General features: G+C 42.3%; 1 protein-coding gene across 14 annotated transcripts in view; it reads right to left on the bottom strand.

Moving 5' to 3' along the window:
- The window catches only part of ARPP21 (cAMP regulated phosphoprotein 21), a 233,299-nt gene that overhangs the window by 144,379 nt on the left and 68,364 nt on the right, over positions 1 to 20,556 (bottom strand). For 6 of the 14 annotated variants that reach the window (XM_080975798.1, XM_080975810.1, XM_080975806.1 and 3 more), the window contains exon 1: positions 18,744 to 19,351. The exons of 2 other annotated variants lie outside the window; for them this stretch is intronic. The gene's annotated coding sequence lies outside the window, so the exon portion shown is untranslated. 6 more of the 14 variants (XM_080975818.1, XM_080975815.1, XM_080975801.1 and 3 more) reach the window with 6 other exon arrangements.

Below are 20,556 nucleotides of genomic sequence, written 5' to 3'. Positions count from 1 at the left end.
TTGCTCTAGAAGACTCACTTTTTCCCTCCTAAAAAGTAAGGGGAAATGTGTGTGCGTCTTATGGAGCGAATGCAGGCTGCGCAGCTATCCCAGAAGCCAGAACAGCAAGAGGGATTGCTGCTTTCACTGCGTAGCGATCCCTCTTGCTGTTCTGGCTTCTGAGATTCAGAATATTTTTTTTCTTGTTTTCCTCCTCCAAAAACTAGGTGCGTCTTGTGGTCTGGTGCGTCTTATAGAGCGAAAAATACGGTACTTTACCTATGCAACTCTTATCAAAGCAAACAAGGATTCCAGGTTAAAACCAAGACTTGGGAAATGCAAAGTTTCATTGTTGTAGTCTGCAAATTTTTGGTAATCTGTCCTATCATTCCAAACTACTAGCTTAAACTGCAAAGAACTAAAATGTAAAAAATACAGAAGATCTCTCTCATCTTCCCTCCTTTTTCAACAGAGCTTTTTTGCTCTCTATTTTTAATGAGCTTTTGCTGCTTGGGCTGATGCAGGCTCAGATATATCATTTATTTCATACTGATAAATTAGTATATTTACACTTAATAGCTACTGATCACAATGGTACAATAAGATACCAGCAGTTGGTACTTCCAGGAGGCTGAGGAAGGGACTTACAATCACTGCTCTCCCCAACATTTGCCTTTTTGTGCTGTCAGCCTCCTCTTGAGGAAAGATGTGGGAGCCATGCCAGGTGTCTCTCATCTACCCCTCCCATCCAAACTGTATTTAAGCCAGGCTCCTTGGAGTGTGGGACGCGGGTGGCGCTGTGGGTTAAACCACAGAGCCTAGGACTTGCTGATCAGAAGGTCAGCGGTTCGAATCCCCGCGACACGGTGAGCTCCCGTTGCTGGGTCCCTGCTCCTGCCAACCTAGCAGTTCGAAAGCACGTCAAAGTGCAGGTAGATAAATAGGTACCACTCCGGCAGGAAGGTAAACGGTGTTTCTGTGTGCTGCTCTGGTTCGCCAGAAGCAGCTTAGCCATGCTGGCCAAGCTGTACACCGGCTCCCTCGGCCAATAAAGCAAGATGAGCGCCGCAACCCCAGAGTCGGCCACGACTGGACCTAATGGTCAGGGGTCCCTTTACCTTTACCTACCTTGGAGTGTAGCAAGATTGGTACTGTTATTTTCGGTTAATTTTCATTTTTTTCTTTGTATTTGTGTATTTAAGATTGGAAGTGGGGGTTTGTATGTAGTATCGCAATTATTCTGTGCTTGTAAATTGTCAGTTTTTGCTATTTTGAACTTACTAACATGCTTTTGTATATTTGTATTTCCAGTGTTCTCTATTTTGATGTTTTGAATGTTTGCTGTAAGCTACTTTAGGCACAGCTTGTTGTGGGAAGGTGGCTTATACATGAAATCAGTCAGTTAGTCAGTTAGTCAGTCAGTCAGTCAATCAATCAATCAATGGATCTGTGCAATCTCCAGTATACTAGTTGCCAGGGAACAACAACAGGACAGTGCTATTGCATTCATGTACTCCTTTTGAATTTCCAGAAGACAGTTGGCCATACCATTAGGGACAGCAAGTCATCTGGTTCAGGAGCCATGGGGATTTATAGATACAGTGGTACCTCAGGTTACGTACTTAATTCGTTCTGGAGGTCCATTCTTAACCTGAAACTGTTCTTAACCTGAAGCACCACTTTAGCTAATGGGGCCTCTCGCTGCTGCCGCGCCACTGGAGCATGATTTCAGTTCTCATCCTGAAGCAAAGTTCTTAACCCGAGGTACTATTTCTGGGTTAGTGGAGTCTGTAACCTGAAGCGTCTGTAACCTGAAGCATATGTTACCCGAGGTACCACTGTAGAATGCCATTTTGGATGTGAGAACTTGCTTTCAGAGGCTGCACACTCCTTCCTAATAAAACCACTTGCGTTGCAATAAAATTCCTTCTTGTCCAAAGTGTGGGTAACATCATTGCTCATGGCATCCTCCTGGACTGGCTCTGGGAAATGGTAATTGGGGCACTGTGTTATAGAGATTCCAATCCTACCTTCAGGACCAAGTCCACAGAGTAGCATTGGGAGAGTGACACTGGTGGCTAATCTAGGGAGTGCTTCAGGGAACTATGTTAATATCTAATATCTACTAATACTAATCATAATACTGTTCTTCATCCAAAGATCACAGGGTGGTTCACAACATGAAAAAACAAAACAAAATGAGAATTCAAATTCATAATGAAACAAGAAGAAGACAAAAACCCCTCCTCTCACAAAGGCCATAGAATGTTCAGTCAGCCAAAGGCCTGGTTACAGAGATACATTTTTGCCTGGCGTCTAAAGATATGTCACAAAGGTGCCAGGCAAGCATCCCTGGGTTGAGCATTCTGCAAATGAGCTGCCACAGAAAATGCCTGTTTTCATGTTTTTGTCCTCCAGGCCATTGGTGGAGAGGGCACATGAAGAAGGGCCTCAGATGATGACCACAGTGTCTGGATCAGCTCATATGGGGAGAGGCAATCCTTGAGGTATTGGTATTGATAATCTTAATTAAATATGTTGTGAATAAGATTTTAAAAATGGCTTGTTCACATTCATTAACTGAGGACATAAGAAGAGCCAGTTAGATCAGGCCAATGTCCTATCTAGTCCATCAAGGGCCAACCAAATGCCCACAGGATGTCTTCATCAGCAGTTGTTTACCCAAAACTTTAATTTGGGCTTCCTTCCATTGACACTGCATTTGCACCAAACCACATTTGATTTGGAAGTTTATTCAAAATTTTAGCCCACCCTTCGACAAACAACTTAAACATCAGCAACATAAAAATCACAAATTAATAAGAACACAAAGGAGAGCAGCAACGGGGAACAAAAATGAAATAAAACCAATGAAGGCAGACTAGTGATGCAAAAGCTGGCCCTTTTGAGCCCCCAGCCCCCAGACTCTTTATGTAAGGATCAGCACTCTGAATTTTGCCTAAAACCAGACTGGCTGTTAGTATAGAGAGAACTGCTATATTCTTTACTAATAGAGGTTTCTGAGAAATCTTCAAAGTCGGCCCCACGTACAATGCGTTATGGTTGTCTAACCTGGAGATTGCCAGTACATGCAGGGCCCATGCATTAATTTTGCTTCTTGTGCTCTGTAGAGACTGCCTACGCACATACTATGGGGCTATCCCAGACATGTGATATCAAGGGTCATGAAATAAAAAGTTTGTACATTAAGAACGGACCTCTGGAATGAATTAAGTTCTTAACCCGAGGTACCACTGCACTTTGGATACACCCTTGCTCTCCACATCACTCTGCTGGGAATCTCTTCCTACCCCGCATTGTGTGTTTGAGTATGTGACCCAGCGCGCGCGCGCGCTCTCTCTCTCTCTCTCTCTCACACACACACACACACACACACACACACAGTGAGTCAGAGAGTCCTATGCAATGCTGCAAACTCTTCCCACCCACCGCCAGCATGCAGCCCCCAAGAGCTTATCTCTGAGGACCTTGAGCAGAGAAAGAAAAAATTCCCCACGCCTACCCTATAATGTGTGGGTAGGCAAACTAAGGCCCGGGGGCCGGATCCAGCCCAATCACCTTCTAAATCTGGACCGCGGACGGTCCGGGAATCAGCGTATTTTTACATGAGTAGAATGTGTCCTTTTATTTAAAATGCATCTCTGGGTTATTTGTGGGGCCTGCCTGGTGTTTTTATATGAGTAGATTGTGTGCTTTTATTTAGAATGCATCTCTGGGTTATTTGTGGGGCCTGCCTGGTGTTTTTATATGAGTAGATTGTGTGCTTTTATTTAGAATGCATCTCTGGGTTATTTGTGGGGCATAGGAATTCGTTCATTTCCCCCCCCCCCAAAAAAAATATAGTCCAACCCCCCACAAAGTGTGAGGGACAGTGGACCGGCCCCCTGCTGAAAAAGTTTGCTGACCCCTGCTTGTGATGTCTCCTACTTGCCTAAGGCTTAGTTTGGCTGCAACAGCGTGGAGCAGAACTATGCTATTATGCAAGTACTTCTCAGGGTTGCAGCCAATGCAGTATCATAAATGTTTAAGACAAGGGTGTTAAAGCTGCAGTCCTCTGCTTACTTACTTGGGAATGCATCTCAGTGGAACTTCCAAATAAACACATGCTGCGTAACCTAGAAATCAAAGTAAGAAAGCGCATCTGTGCCAATATCCTAGCTATATTCATAAATGCTAAAAAGAATGCCAGAATATATTCCACAAATGCATTGTAATTATAATTGGTATCTAAAGCTACTAAGGGGTTCAAAAAATCAATCTATTTTTTAAAAGTAAATAAGCTTTGCATTCCTAATTGTCTTTTAAATTATCAGATTCATTATTTGAAAGGAGAGCAGCTGCTGGAATTGCAATCTGATGACAACCAAGACAATGCCAACTTCTGATGCACAGGACAAGAAAAGGAAGGGGGGAACCCTATGTATTTTTTTATATCATTTTATCATGAAAACTCTCTCTCTCTCTCTCTCTCTATATATATATATATATTGGTCCATAGACCCACAAAACAGTTTCAAAACAAGGTACAGTTAACACAACCAAACAACAGGCGAAAGAGACCAAGGTAGTCATTTTGTTATGTCTAGAGCATGATGGTCTTTGTTTCTTGAGACCTCCGAAAGAAACTTTGCCATGGTCAGTGTAGTATCATTTGACCTATCCTCCAGAAGGTATTTAATATGGGAAGCTTCAGATTTTCCCGGCAAATTTGCTAGTAAGGGTTTGATCAGTTGTTCCCTTGCTTGCTCATACTTATTAATATACCACAGATGTCACATAAATGTCATTTTGTTACATAATTCTATTTGGAAGCATAGTTCACCTATGCCAAGTGGCAAGATTTTGTGGGATGCAGTAGTTATATGTTTAATTTCTCTTCTTTCTATGTACCAACTGAAAGAATGACATAATCAAAGCTTTGTTGCAGTCATAAATCCTTGGACTTCAGCCATAAAATATTTCCCTAGGAATCGTGTTGTGTGCGTTATCATGTTGCTCCTGCAATGCAATAGGATGCAAAGTTTCAATTCCATCTCAGCATGATAACTACTGAACTAGGAAGAGAAATGATGGTAAATGTCATTTCATCCTTTCAGCACTCAGAGATGATTTCATTCCCAAATATCAGGGGAAATTATCGCCTTTAGACTTGATTTTGTTCTTCTAGTCTACTATTGTAGAAAATGCTCATATTTTACAGAAACAACTCAATTTTTTGTCTGTGAGGTGCTGATGATACCAATGATGCATTTCTGCTTTGAAATTAGGGTGTTATTGCTATAGTCACTTCTTGTCAAGACACTCCATGCTGCAAAAAATAAAGTGGAAATATTGCTACTCTAGTTGCTTGTGTATGACGAAGCCTCCAGAAGGTTCTCATGGGGAGCATGGAATTTGGGGAGGGGGAGGTGTTCTTTATGATGGGAAGAAGACTGAATTGTTGAGATCTCTTTTATCTTGGGCTCCATTTAAGGCTTACTTTCTTTTTAACTATTTAGTGGGGTGCCGGCTTGAGAGATTGACGCTTAGTGAAGATGTTCTCAGTTGCTGAACCCCTGACCTTTAAAGAAGCACATACCCTTTGAAGGCATTAAGGGGCTACAACATAGCTATGCCCATAGCTTTTAAGGTATTCATATAGCTCAAGGTCTGTCTTCTTGCAGGCATTCATACAGATAACCTTTCTCTCGTCACTACGTATTGTCCCCTCTAAAGACACACTTCCCACAGAGAGGGGCATTCTTAATCATAAAATTTCTAAAAGCGCTGGGGAGCATTTTTATTTGAAAATACTTTCCTTTAACCCCATCCACCCTTCTTTAAGTAAAAGGAAATATATTTATACCTTGTACAAGGAGTGCCAGTACATGGTGGTTTCTTGAACTAATTCCAGCAGAAAGCCCTTTATCATTCCCACATACAAATTGTTGTTGCATTCTGCCACTTCTAGAGTATTCTAAATCATACAGAATAAGAGACAGGCAAGAACTTTATGAATAATGGCTCCTGCAGACAGCTATTATATTTTATTTAAGAGCAAACAAATGGATGTTAAGGCACGCAAGCCTTTGCAAGTTAACAGACTCAGTAAGCTGACAAGGAGTGCTGCAGTTAACACTTGTCAAGATCATTATGTCAATTAAGTGGCCAGACACTCTCTTTGATATTCTATTGACTGCATGAGTTGACACATTTTAAAAATCCTGCTTCAAATTGACTTCAGCTTATTAAACACCACACGTCTAGGGCACTTACCAACACATCCTCAGCTTTAGATTATGTCCTCCTTTTCTCACTGAACTGTACATGTTAGTAGATCCATCATTCAGACTTTGTAGGCTTTTGAAATGCAACTTTGCTTTACAAAGACTATTGGAGTTCTGCACACTTTGCATATTGGCCATAATCTAGCTGCTACCCAGCAATGAGACACTGGAGGGGAAAATGGCTTTAGAGTTGTTTTACTTCATTTCCTCCTACAATAGGGCATGCAAATGGGAAATTTAGATGCATCTGAAAATGCACACACACAGTGGAATTTTAATAATATCAGCTTCCCTTAAGGGTTTTTATGTAGGAGTTGGATCCTTACATAGGAGTAGGAGCCTTATCTGACAAGGACTTCTTGGATTCTACAATAACAAACATTTTAAAATGGGGAGAGGTACAGAAGGATAATAAGATCAGGCATAGGGAAAACTTGGCCCTCTGGATGTTTTTTAGGACTACAATTCCCATCATCCCTGACCATTGGTCCTGTTAGCTAGGGATGATGGGAGTTGTATGCCCAAAAATATCTGGAGGGCTGAGTTTGCCTATGCCTGGATAAGATTAATGTATTGGTGGCAGAAACAGGAATGCTGGGAAAATGTCCTGTTCATGTCAACAGGGTCAAGACCACTGCCAGCTGGATAAAACCTAATTAACTTTCAAGGGTTCTGCAGAAATGTAAACTATTGCTGGCAATAATAAAGCCAGGGTATGAGCCTTGAAGCCTAGGTAGTCATTGAGGTCCCAATAAACGGCTACATTTTGGGTTGGTTTTTTTTTTTTTTAAGGGTCAAGACCAGCAATTAACTATGTGCCTTTGTGCTAGAAGTGAAGGGAAAGTAGAATGTCTTTTGCATCTTTAAAGCAGGCATCTCTCTTCCTGCAAATTCACACTGATGACCTGTCTCCAGTAGGCTTCGTATATCTCCATCTTTCGACCTATCCCCAAGTTCTAGACAAACCTCATGCCAGCTTGAGCTTTGGCAGTGATCAAATGTCATGCTAAGCCAAAATGTATGGTTTGCTTAATGATACTGTGCACAAGTTGGATGCTAGTGCATGATGTTCAAGCTCTCAAACTTCACGTTTCCCTTAGCCAAGCACAGAAACAAACCTAGCAATGGCTGGCTTAGTGTTACATCTTAATTGACAGCCCGTTTGTTTCTTTCTGAACCACAGTCTGAATCCAAGTTTAGTTTTTGATTTACTCACCATGGTTTGTCTGGGAGAAACAAACCATGAGTGCTGGTTCGGATATAACGTTAGGCTAGCTGCTCTGCACCTTGTTTACCTGTTTGACTGAAGGAAGAGGAAGGCAGGAGTGCTCTGAGTTGCATGCCTAAACAAACCACAGTTTGTGACTTGGTTTTATGTCTGAATGCTTGCTCCATGTACGTGGGAAACATCATGCCTCCAATTTGATGCAATTTAGCCTTGCCTTTTTACTCACCTTTTCTATTTGTGGCCGCAACGTCTCTACCAGCAGTTTATCTTCTTTCAGCTTTGGTAGAAAACTGCCTTCTTGTACCACCTCTGTTTCTCCTACAAGATCTCTACTCTCACCCCTTGCACACCTGCTTATACTTGAACCCTCTTAGCCTATCCTACAAACTCTGAACACCTGCTTGCCACAGTGAGGCAAATTGATCCACCTGTATGCTCCTTCAAACACCCTGCTGAATTCCCACATGCCTTTATCACTAGTATTTGGCAATGCCTCTAAGCCAGAAGTCACCCATATGATCTATATATCATTCCCAACACACACATATATATACAGAGAAGATAAATTGAATATAGGTCTCTAATTCTCCATGTGTGAGGACATTTAAAGTTACAGCCTAGCTATTAAGGGGGCCGGGACAGCTCATTATGTCAAAAAATACAAAATCTGCAAAGAATCTGGTTTCAGTTTTCACAATTTTGATGCTTCCTTCCTTCCTTATGTTAAGGAGGAGGATATCTTTCCTGTTTCCTGTCCTGTCTTACACTACATATTCATTTGAACAGAAATCCTTCCGTGTACATATTTCCTATAGCTCCAAATATAGCAAGAACTTTCTTAGATCTTGGAGGCCCTTAAGCACCACTGATGCTGTAAGTTACAATTCACATTAGAAAATATCTCCTATTGATCTACATCAGAAATTAAATGTTAGCATTCCTTTTCAATTTGCCCTTGTTAAAATCCTGTGTCAATGGAAGTCAATCGTTCTGCAGCACTCCTCCCGGGCTATTAAAATATCTGTCAATGTGAATTGTAATTAGAGATGGCTAGTTTTGTATGATCTTGCCGTATCATACCAAGAGTTAACCTTTTCTCAAAAAACAACAACACTTAGAATTGGGGGGGGGGGGGAACCTTACAAAACTGTTGAAGAAAATTCAGATTGTGGTCAGGAAATTACATCTGTTAGATCAAGGCCATGTAAAGGTAAATGCATTTGCCTTTCATCTTGAAGTTACATATAAATGAACAAGTGTGCCATGTGTTTTTTATTGTTGTTTGCATTCATTCCTGCATTAAAATGAACAGGAGGCAACAAACGCATCAAGAAATCTGAAACTGAAAGAGATGTAAGACTGCAACATACTATCCCTCCTGTTTTGCAGGATAGACTATAGAACTGAAATGAATTTATATAATCAGATGTAGATTTGTAATTTTGAAGTGATATTTTGAAAATATATATATAAAAAAAAATCAGAACAATGAACTAGAAATTTGAAAATCTAAAATTCACCATGTCAGAATGAGTCCATAAGATGTTTATGTTCAGAACTGATGCTTTGGAAGTTAGCAGATTTGTCAGATTCCAATTTTTACTTCAGCAGAGCTAGTAATGGATCAGACATTATGGGCAAAAGATATGCAAACTGCATAGGTTACAGCCATAGCATCAATATTTTGGTTAAATTGCATTGTAAAGTTGAATTAAATATAACACTTTGTGAGTCATAAATAAGCACATCCTGATAAGTTGTGCTCGCCCTCTCTTCTAAACCAGCTCCCTGAAGAAAAGGTTTTGGTCCCATTTCTCTTTGGGAGCAATCCCTGATGGGAACTGTTGCTGCAGTAAATCGATGTGCATATAAACATGTTACAACATTGCATAATCCAGTATCTTCTATATGCTTCCTCTTTCCTGTAATCATGGGTATCATTTCATATTCCAGAAGTATAAAATGTTTTAAGAGTAGTAAGATTCTCAGCAAAATCTAAAGTCATGAGATTATATAACTGTAGTCGAGGGGATCCCAAGGGTCATTTAATCCAACCTCCTGCAGTGCCGGAAAGTCCTAGTTTTAGAGATAATCAATATTAAAGGGGAGGGCAAGTGTTGTAGTTACTTCTTTATATCCCATAACTACAGCAATGCTATCAACAAGGGTCAATGTTCATACCTACTGAATAGATCTGTTTCATCATTTATAACAAAAGTCACTAAGCAATCAGTACGTTGGCCAGAAATATAAGCATGCCTCACAAATAATCACATGTGCTCCAATATATCTCCCTTCCCTAAATGTGCCCCTGCTGGCGCACATGCACATAAACATACATAACTTGATTTGACATCATTTCAGCGCTAAGTTGAGGGTTTGAAGCAAGCCAACTAAAGAGCACTGCATTGTATTCATGGTTTTTCCCTACTAGGTCTAAGATACTGGATTCCACATAAAAAGCCCATGAGAAGAATATCATAGGAAAATGTTTCTCCCATATAACATACCCCATTGGGATGTGTCTTGGAGAACAATTCTTTCAGGTTTGTCTAGTGTCAGAAGTGATGTTCTCCTCGACACAGAGTATTTTCAATTATTTCTCTGATATCCTCATGGAACAAGCTCTCAAGAAAGCTTGTGTATGTTCTTGGAGTATGCTGCATTCCAGCTCTTTGTTGCTCTTAACTGTTTCCATTTTTAAAAAACAACATGTTTTTAATTGTATTTTATTGTTATCAATTGACTGTATTATATTGTTTTACAATGTGACTTTATTATTCTTGTATGCCACACGTTGAAGGCTGTATTTGGTGGAAATGAGACGTATAGAGTTTGATGTATGAATGAAATATCTGTCCGTGGCATTTGGTGATTCCAAGAGACTGCAATCTACTCCCACTATAAATAAACTGGCAGTGATCCACCCATTGGATTGACCAGAGTTGTTCAGCTTTTTGGGGGGAGGATGACCAGAGTTGTTGACCTTTACTTTTTTGGTCGATCAATCACCATCACGCAATCAACCAGGATTGACCAGGGACACCCCGCAATCGACCAGTACATCACCATCGGCCAGTTGGACAGTCCTGGTTTACATGAACAGACTCCCAAAAAAGTGAGAACAGGATTGCAGACTTGGTCACACATGCAAGTCACTGCTTGAAGCGACTTGAAGCGATGAACAACTAAGCATGAAATAGTCCCTAGTCTTAAAAATGCACACTCTATCAGGGTGAGCAGGATGCCTGGTTCTAGGTGAGAAGACAACACCTAGGCTCCTGTTCAGTCACTGCTGCCTTTAGTTCTGTCTCCTTCCACAGCAGATCAAAGCCCTTCCCAGCCTCCACAGGAAGATGTGTCTGCCAAGGCAGATTGGCATACCTGCTCCCCCTTCCCAAGTGGCTGATGTTGGGGCAGAGAGGGGAGACATCCTGTTCCTACAAACCAGGCTTCCAGCATTTCTTAATGGCTGGTCTTTCACACATTTCTGGTCATGCATTAAGTAGAAAGCACATAAGTGGGGAGTTGCCTGAATTTCAGGCTTTGGATTGTTTCCCTTAAATGTCACATAAAAACACATCTAGTGGGCTCAAACATTCTGTTTCAATGAGTGAGGCAAGTATGTTTTCTTCCAGGGGAAATTGCCAAAAAAAATCACTCTTACTAAGCCATTCATCTTAAAACCTAACAGATTGATAACCACATAAAAATGTATCCTGTAAATTTCAAATTTCAATTCCCCCACCCCTCCCACAGAGTGGTAGCATCTGAGTGGCAGTCACCATATGACTAAGGGTTATAGCCAATAGCGGCTTCTGTGCACAGAAGAAGGGAGGTGATTTTCACCAGTTTCCCTTCCCTGTGCCCTTTCCCAAAATCTGCCCTGGGAAGTTGGGGGTTCCTCTGGTATAGTAGAACAGGGGGAGGGGCTGCATGGCATGGGGAGGGGCTGAATGGGAAAGGGGGAATGCCTCCCTCCTTTCATTCACAGAAGCCTTTGATGGATCAAATAACTTTTTGTGATTGAAATTACACCTTTGGCCACATTCCTGAGCTGCAGACAGCTCAGTCCTCAGAATGATTTATTCAACATGTGTCCAATCTGCAGGTCAACCCATTATCAGACGGCATTAAGACTGAGGTGGTCTAAATGAGGTAGCTGATCTCAACCACTTATTTTTCAAAGTGTAAAGGCCATAGCACCTGCTGGCAGGTAAAATGTAGATTTCACCAAACAAGCACCTCATTCTCCACTGCCCATTTTTTGCTGAACTTATTTAAGAATTATATTATGAGAAGATTTAATGTAGGTTTTGCTAGAAGCCAAGCTAAAGGTCAACTTTAACTAAAGTTTCATTTGCTAACTCCAAAACATTAATAATTATGAATAGTGATAGATTTCTTTTAGGTGGGAAATAGATTTAAAGGATTGTATTAAAATTGTATTCCTCTAAAGGTTCTTTGATCCAGCAGAGTTAGTGGAAAGGGGGCTATTTTCCCTGAATCCCCCTTCTCTCTGCAGCTTCCTATGCCCACCCCAAATATGTTCAAGGGGATTGGGAGACCCTTCAGTACAGTGTGGTAGGTGGGAATTGTGGAATTTCCATAATTTCCACACACACACTTTTAGCTCATCAAATTCTCCACTGGATCAAAGAGTTCTCCATCAGTGGATGGACACAATTGGATACAATCCATAGACATATTTTAAAGACAAATACATCTTCATATGAGAAAGATTGCAGGTACAATAAGACTAGGTAGGAAGTATAGACTCAGCATACCGAACCACATGCTGGAACCTCTCAAAGGAATCAGGGTGCACGCTACAGAGCCAGGATTCTGTTTAAGTTGCTAGGTGCAAGGAAACCTGTTCTGCATATGGGTACTACCTCTTTGTTACCCCAATCCAGTTACAAAAGCACCTGGGAACCAGAGAGAAAAAGAAAGAAAAGTAGAAGATCAACAGAAGTAGAAGGCAAACCGAAGGAGAGAGAAAAGGGGCCAAGCACTAGAGCAGGCATCCCCAAACTCAGCCCTCCAGATGTTTTGGGACTACAGTTCCCATCATCCCTGACCACTGGTCCTGTTAGCAAGGGATGATGGGAGTTGTAGTCCCAAAACATCTGAAGGGCCGAGTTGGGGGATGCCTGCACTAGAGGCATGGTGATCGGTCCTTTCTAGGAAAGGAACACGCTGTAACTCATGGGTAAGGCATATGCTTTGCATGAAAAACGTCCCAAATTCAGTCCCTGCTATCTCCTTGATATAAGGTCACCTTCTATGATCCTAAGAAATTTTCTTTAAAATGATGGCATTTTGTAGGTTACTCTTTTTCCTTATGTAGTCATGCCTCCAATATTAGCTGAGACTAGAAGAAGTTATCTGGCTTTAGGGGTTAATGTTTGGCACAAACACCAGATGCAGCTGTATTGTGTAACCTGGAAGGCAGAGAGGAGCTGCACGATTTTGTTGTACTCATTTCTTTGCAATGAGGAGAATCGAGACAGAGACCAAAAAACCCTCCTAAGTGATCTTTTTGTGTTTTGGAAGCTTTCCCAAATGACCATTTAAGTTTGCTCATTAGGCTCCCAAGTTCCAAAAGCCTTAGTTTAGAAAAAGGCAGTGGCCTAATAAGACTTTCCATTCTACTGCAGATGTAATATTTATGAAATGATTATAATGTCCCTGTCGCTGATTTGTGGGCAACAGGCTAAAATGGAAGCACATTAACAAGCAAAAAGGTAAAGCTTTTCTATTGCCTTCTTTAAAAATAAAAAATAAAAACACCTGCGACTCATTTTTGAGAAAGGAGGTGAAGGGAGGTGCTCCTCTGCAGATAACTGTGTCCAATTCATTGGCAACATATTCCTTTTACCATGCCAAAGATGTGAACATCCTTAGTCAATGCAGTTTTGGTATAGGGCTCAGTTGCATTGTCCTTTATTGTGTTGGCATAATTCGCTTGTGCTCCAAGGAAAATATGAAAATCATATGAGAGAAACAAATTAATATTTGAGTATATTTTGCTTGAAGCACAAGTTATATTGAGTTATATTGGTGAGAAGAAAAAATTATAGTCTTTATACACAGGTTTTAAAGAATACACGATCAAGAACTTTGAATAAACTAAAAGAAAAAGAAAAAGGATTCCTGATGCCTTAACTTTCATCTGGATTCACATGGGGTTTATATTTAAAGAGGTAATTGCCAAAATGCCAAAAAAGAGAGAGAAAAGATGAGTCCAAATATTAATGCAATATCTCCACTAAATACTGCTTATGATTATGTCAAATTACCTCTCTCGAGGCCAGCTATTTAAAATAGAATATCTCACATTTGGACAAACTGTTTATAGATTTATTTGCTTCCTTAAGATAAGAGACCATTGTTTTTTAAACAATAAAAACCAGGGTGTGATCCAAAGTAAATCAAGTCTTATTGGAAGAGACCATACTTGCGTTTACATCCTTTTGGGTGATGATATACTCAAAATACAATTTCAACCATCCATATACAAAACCATAATACTCAGGCATCTCTTGCACAGTACTGGAAAACTGTACTTACATCATGGCAATGATTCACATTGAAGACATCTTAGAGGAAATTAAAAGTGGAAATAATGTAAATGCTTCTAAAACGTTAAGGTTACTTTTGCAGTTATCATTTTGTATGCATTCTTTAGATGACTATGACAGTTGAAATGATGCCATCACAGAATTTTTGCATGAAACACTATGCTCAACTAATCAATAAGAGTGACAGAGAAAAAAAGCTCACAGTATTCTAATCACTGTAGTTAACCTTTAGTAATTCCCCCCCCCCAAAAAAAAACTGCTTTACATGAATGCAATCCTCTGTAAGAGATTATTTTTGGTAATGCAGTTCTTTCTAATCATTCAGAATATTAGCCTAAAAAGTAACCAAAATTATCATTTGAAAAACATATTTGGCTAGAAATGTTCCCACTCCAATAAGCTATGGTTATCCCTTCAGAAAGCAGTCTTGCTATATTATGCCAATCTTATTCTCACTTCACTATGTCTTGCACTATGAACAGTGTAAACAATATCACTTGGCCCAAGGCAGATGTGGCTCGACAGAGCCCAAGTAATTATAAACAGTGGAACAGATCTGTTGGTCCTGAGGTTTACCATTTGCTGTGCTGTATGGTAGAGAACTGGCCAGTCTCAGACTGACTAATCTCCTGCTTTCAGTGAAGTGGCTCATAGATTTCCAAGCTCATCGTATCTTACAATATTTCATACTAATAGCATCTATATAAGCCATGGTAGTTAAATGGAATCTCCATGTTCAGAAGCAGTGTAATTTTACACACATAAATGTGGAAGAAAACTACAGGACATGGCTATCACTTTCATACCCTGCTTTGGTTCCTGAAATATCTGGCTGGCCACTATTAGAAAAATAATATTGGACTTGAAGGGTTTTTATTTGATCCTGCAAGACTACACATCTGTTCTTACATGGTGCAGAAACCATCTATAGTCAGATCACCTACTCTTTGGGCATAATGTCAGGCAAAAAAATTATTGAATTCTGCTCTTTCTCTGAAAAGTAAGTCCGAACAGGATTCCTCTTAAACTCATAGTTCCAATCTAAAACAATGAAAAATATGTCTGAATATTATGTAGTTATTTTGCTTCTGCCCTCTCATTCTTTGCATTAGTAAGAAAAGGGGGAAAATCAAATTGTGTTACCTATCTATACTTACTGATACTCAAGGGACATTTGACTCATTTAGCAAACTCCCAGAAAGATCAGTTCTTGATCCAATGGGGGGGAAAACTGCTGAAATTACATTTCAGATTGTTTAAGTAGATTTTTTTTGTCCATTGTTGTGGAGCTGGGTGTGCATAAAATATGACAACTAACCTATTGCAAAGTCAGATAACCTTGTCACATATTGTTAGCTCCTAGAGTTTATGGCATTTTCTGGCACTTTGATGCCCATAGCAAATTTCCAAACCTAGACTGTTCAGGTCACATTCTAGAACTATGACAGATACCCTTCTCCTTTTATATTAACTAAGCTGTTCTCATTGTCCCCAGTTAACACAAGGACCTGACTCCTTCCTTGTAGCAGAACTGCCCATTTTGGAAGGGATGGGTAAGAACAACATATGGTAGCTTCTTTCTCCTTGACAATCATGGTCGATAGTTTAAAAGATCTAAAACTCATTCTCTACACAATTTATAGTAAATACTGCATAAAGTAGCCAGTCCTCCAAAAATGGATACATCCTTATGCCTGGGCAAATGGAGAAGTGTTAATGCGTTATCTGAAAACAATGTATCTGTCTGATGATCTGAGACAAGTAATTATTTGTCCCAGTTGGCTACTCTGGAATTGCCCAGTCAAATCCCAATATCTCTTCCAAATACAATTTTCTGATCCGTTTTAGATCCTTTCCCCTGAATCATATCTGCAGATACCCAAGGTTTAGGACTGCCCTGTAATGTAAGGCTGAGTTACTATCACATATAGGGAGTAAGCCCCATTTAATTAGCTAACACTTTATTTCAAGTAAACACCCAACAGACTTCGAAACTTGATTTAGGCAGGTAACGCTTATTTATGTCACTTAAGCCAGATTTAGTCAACAAGGATAGCACACACACAAATTAAGATGCACATTAGCACTGGTTCACAGTACTGAAATGTTCAACATTATGTAGAATAAACATTTATAATACTTTAGGTAGAGAATACAGAACAAAAATGTTTTTACATGAAACAGACTAGCCTATTTATACAACAGACAGAACTTCTGAAAATACTTCAGATGCAATGCATCAGATTTATGAAATGATACTCTAACAATGTGCACACATGTCATTATGTTGACCCTCCATGCAAATTTAAAATTTGCATTTTGTTTAATCCATAAATACCACCAGAGGTTTGCCGCTGATACCTTCTGCGAATACCAGAAGCAATGATTATGAATGACAGAAATTGAATAAACTTCAAAGTCTTACACAAGCATAGCATGATAGTGCAATTCACACATATTGAATTGCCTATATTAACAAAATTATTTAACATTGCTATTCCAGAAAATATTTGTTAGCAAAATTGGGGGGGGGGGGCAGTGTTAATATATGTTTGTACAACATAAAATAACCCAGATGGAGCAACAACTTTCCATTACAACTTCAAAATATCTTTCATTTAAGTTATCCCGCACACTCTCCCCAACCACTGAAAATATTTGTTAAAAATATACTGTCTTAATACTGCCTAGCATAATAACATAAATGGAATTGGGAATGATGATTCACCACAACCCGCAGACCGCTTTTACCTTTGCAATCTTTTTCTTTTTTTTCCCCCAGTAGCCATAGCCAATCATTGCTCTCCTCGTCCATTATGCTTCTCTATAGCAGAGTGAGATGCTTCTTCATTAAGTAGTGTTACAAATAGAACACACCCGAACTCCCAAGTGGAGAATGCTCTAACGACGCTAAGGCTACAGTTCTCAAGGTAACCAGGCTCAGTTGGAAACTGAGAGCAAAGTCAATGTAAGATTAGTTATTTGCAAGCCTTAATTGCACATTGCAGCTTGCCTCAATCCATGATGAACTCTCTTAAGAAGAACGGTATTCAGTTAAATTTTTAAGCAATGCAGATAAAAAAGCAAAACAGACACACAACACAAATTTTACCATTCTTATACCTAAAGCAACATAAGATTTTAAAGTTTTTTGTTTTTTTAATGTACAGCACAACAGACAAGCCAATCCAGTTAGTCATAAAACAATATAGTTCTCTTGTTGCCTTACACAATATGGACAATTGTAACACTGATGGATTTAAACACAGCAGCAGAAAAGGGGAAAGCATACAGTTCAGAAAAATGCTTCTGGCTCACAGAGTTCTGGATGAAGAAGAAGAAAAAAAGGAAGAAGAAGAAAAAGTTGTTCTCAACATGAACCTGGTTGTACAACAGAAGAATGGTGGAATGAACCCATGCTTTGTTTATCCCCAAGAAAACAAAGCATCTGGTGGATACAAATGTTCAGATAAAAGTGTAACATAATAGCAATGAAGTAACTGCAAGCAATGAACACAGCAGAGTTCAGACAGCTGACTTTTAATTTCAGATACTTAAATGAGATACAGCAAGCTGCAAAGCTATTTCTTCCATGACATCATATGGATGCTAACCCAAATGTACTACTTTCTACCAAATCAAAACACAGCAGCTAAGCATTAGGAATACCTGAAAACAATACAAGATGCTTTACTGTCTTTCTGACAATTTTAAGAAAGTTTTATGCATTATCCCTCCGCCCCCCTTCTTTTACACACTACCTGGAAACCACTGGTGCTAAGGAAATATTCCGATAATCATAATGGCAAAAGACAGCTGAAATTACCATGCTTCTCCAACTCCATTGTCAAATCAAAGCATCTTTTTTGAAGTTTTCCTATCATCTGGGATCTAATCTCTGGCGTGAGGGTGGGATATCTTGAGCTGTCATTTTGAGAATGCTCCCATGTTGCCAACGCGTCCTGAATCTTATCAGGGAAGCAATGCTTCCAACAGATTTCAAGCCACCTACCCAAACCTCTGCGATTTCCCCATCGCTAGCAATTCTGCCAGTCACTTCCAACCTCACTCCTAAACTATCCGCCATCTGTTATTGACTGCGCAAGTGGAAAGGGAGAGATGAAGCAGCACGTTCATAACAACACGCGAGACGCGTGTCTGCGGGGCGCGTATGTTTGGCAGAGAGGATCGTGGCTCAGTGGGGAAACTTTCTCAGCGCCTGCCTGTATTTATTCTCCCCGGGAAACCCAGCCCACCTTTCCAAAACACACGCATAACAGATACAAGGTTGGTGTCGACACCCCACCACCCACGAGCCCCCCTGCGTGGAAAAGGCATCTTCCGGAACCTCGCGTCCACCTGGGCAGAAGAACTCCCTAAAAATGCTCAGCCCGAGCACCATTCGCTACAAACCTCGGATCCCACCGAAAGCGAGCGCGGAAAAGACACGCGTCAGAGGCTCCACACAACCATCTGGCCGCGCGCTAGACCCACCCTGCCTGCCCGCTTCCCTGCCCGCGCTGATCGACCGCAGACGCGCGAGAGGCTTCGGGACAAGCGAGACAAGAGGCGGGTGCGAAGGCAACGAAGACACGCGCGCACGCGTCCACACGTAGGCGGGGAGGGGGGTGGTTAGCGGGGAGGGGGAGGTCGCTTGGCGTTTACCTGCAATGGACGCGGCACCGGCTTCTTGGCGGAGTTTGGGGCTGCTCGGGCTGCAGGGCAGGGCGCTGCTACAGCGCAACGCCCGCTTTCCGGGAAGGCATGGTCTGCTCCTCCTCCTCCTCTTCCTTCCTCCTCCTCTTCCTCGCACTCTGGCTCCCGGGGCGGCGAGTCCTCCGCTCGCCTCACACACTCTCTCCCTCCCTCACTCACTTCCCCGGCTTCATGGCTCCTCCACGCCCCGCGCCCCTTCCGCCTCCCCTCGGAACTTCGCCTTTATTGTCTCGGCCGCTCGGCTCCCTCACGCCCCGCCGCGCCGCCCGCCGCCTCCCGCTCTGCCTCCGCTCCCCTTCCCCTCAGACTGAGCCGCTCGCCCGCCTTGCCTTCCTTCCCCCTCACGAATCCCGTCCTCCTGCCGCCGCCGCCGCCGCCGCTTTCCTCCCGCCGCGTCGGCCGCCTCTATTTCTGTCCGTCTCCCACCCCTCCCCTCGCGCGCTGCCTCAGCCTGTGGCCCAACCCTTCGGCGGCTGGCGGGCTCCGCGGCGTCCTCCGCCCTGCTGCCGCTGCCGCCGCCCCGTCGTCCCCTCCGTTCAACTAGCACTGGCTGCTGTTGCCGCCCGCGAGCCTCGCTGCTGCTGCTGCTGCCGCCGCCTCCCCTTCTTCTTCTTCTTCTTCTTCCCCCTCAGCCTCGCCTCTCCCCGCCCACGCGGCCCACCGGAGACAACGTGCCAGGCGCTCGCCCTCCTCGCCGGCTCGGCTCTTAGCGCCTCTCGCGCTCCCGCTCATTCTGCCGGCGGCGGCGGCGGCGGCAACAGCAGCAGCAGCGGGAGAGCTGCTGACTCTGCCGCCGCCGTCTTTATCACGGGGCGGCGGCGGCGGCTGCCTGCTGGCCTCTCCCCTCCTGCTCCCTAACTCCACGAGCAGAGACGCGCGCACGGCGCGGCGGGCTCCTGGCTGCCTCATAAATGTGTGTGTGTGGTGTGTGTGTGTGTGTGTTTTTGCCGGCACGTTTTGTGTCATCCATTCGCCCCCCCCCTCAAGCGCTCGCGCCCGCCCATCCTCAGCCTGTAGCTGTGAGACACAAAAGCACACGAACAGCGCTAATAAGGAGAAGAAGCTTCATTAATCTCTGGCAGTTTTTCTCCAGCCCCTAAATATGCCCCCAGCAATTTAAACGTAGAGTTGTTGTTATGTATTGCGGGGTTTTTTTTAAACAACACCACCACCACAGGGTTTTGCTTTACCTCAGCAGTTAAGTTTTCAGCAGGGTTGTGGGGGAGATTCTGTATGAAGCCTCCCCCCCCCCCAAAGAGTCATTTGGGGAATAATTTACATTTCTCTGTGTGCCCTGTTTTAAAACGAATGCTCTTTATTTTGGCAGACCTTGCATAGCAGCCCACAGATCTAAACACTGGAGTCCCACAGGACTGATGGCTTGGGGAGGGCGGCGAAAATCGCCTGGCCACCCTAGAGATGCAAGATGTGGGTGAGTGCACATGTTTGCATGAATGTCTCTCTCTCTCTCTCTCTCTCTCTCTCTCTCTCTCTCTCTGTGTGTGTGTGTGTGTGTGTGTGTGTGTGTGTGTGTAGGGCTGAACCCTTAATAATGCAAATACAAGGCAGAGAATCTGAGCAGGATGGACTGAGCATGTCTTGTTTTGAAATATTCCAAATCCACAGATCCCGAAGAGGCAACAAATCGGACAGCTCCTCAGTATTCCCTTACTTTTGAAGTTTTCGACTGGCAGTCTCATCATCAGTCCTTCCATCCCTCCATCGTCTCAGTACCTGGCTTCAGTCCTGTTTCTTTTAAGCA

Source organism: Podarcis pityusensis, assembly GCF_964106645.2.
Source record: "Podarcis pityusensis genome assembly, chromosome: 12".
NCBI lineage: Eukaryota > Metazoa > Chordata > Lepidosauria > Squamata > Lacertidae > Podarcis > Podarcis pityusensis.
The sequence above is the reverse complement of the archived record's forward strand: the minus strand, read 5'-3'. Positions and strand labels throughout refer to the sequence as shown.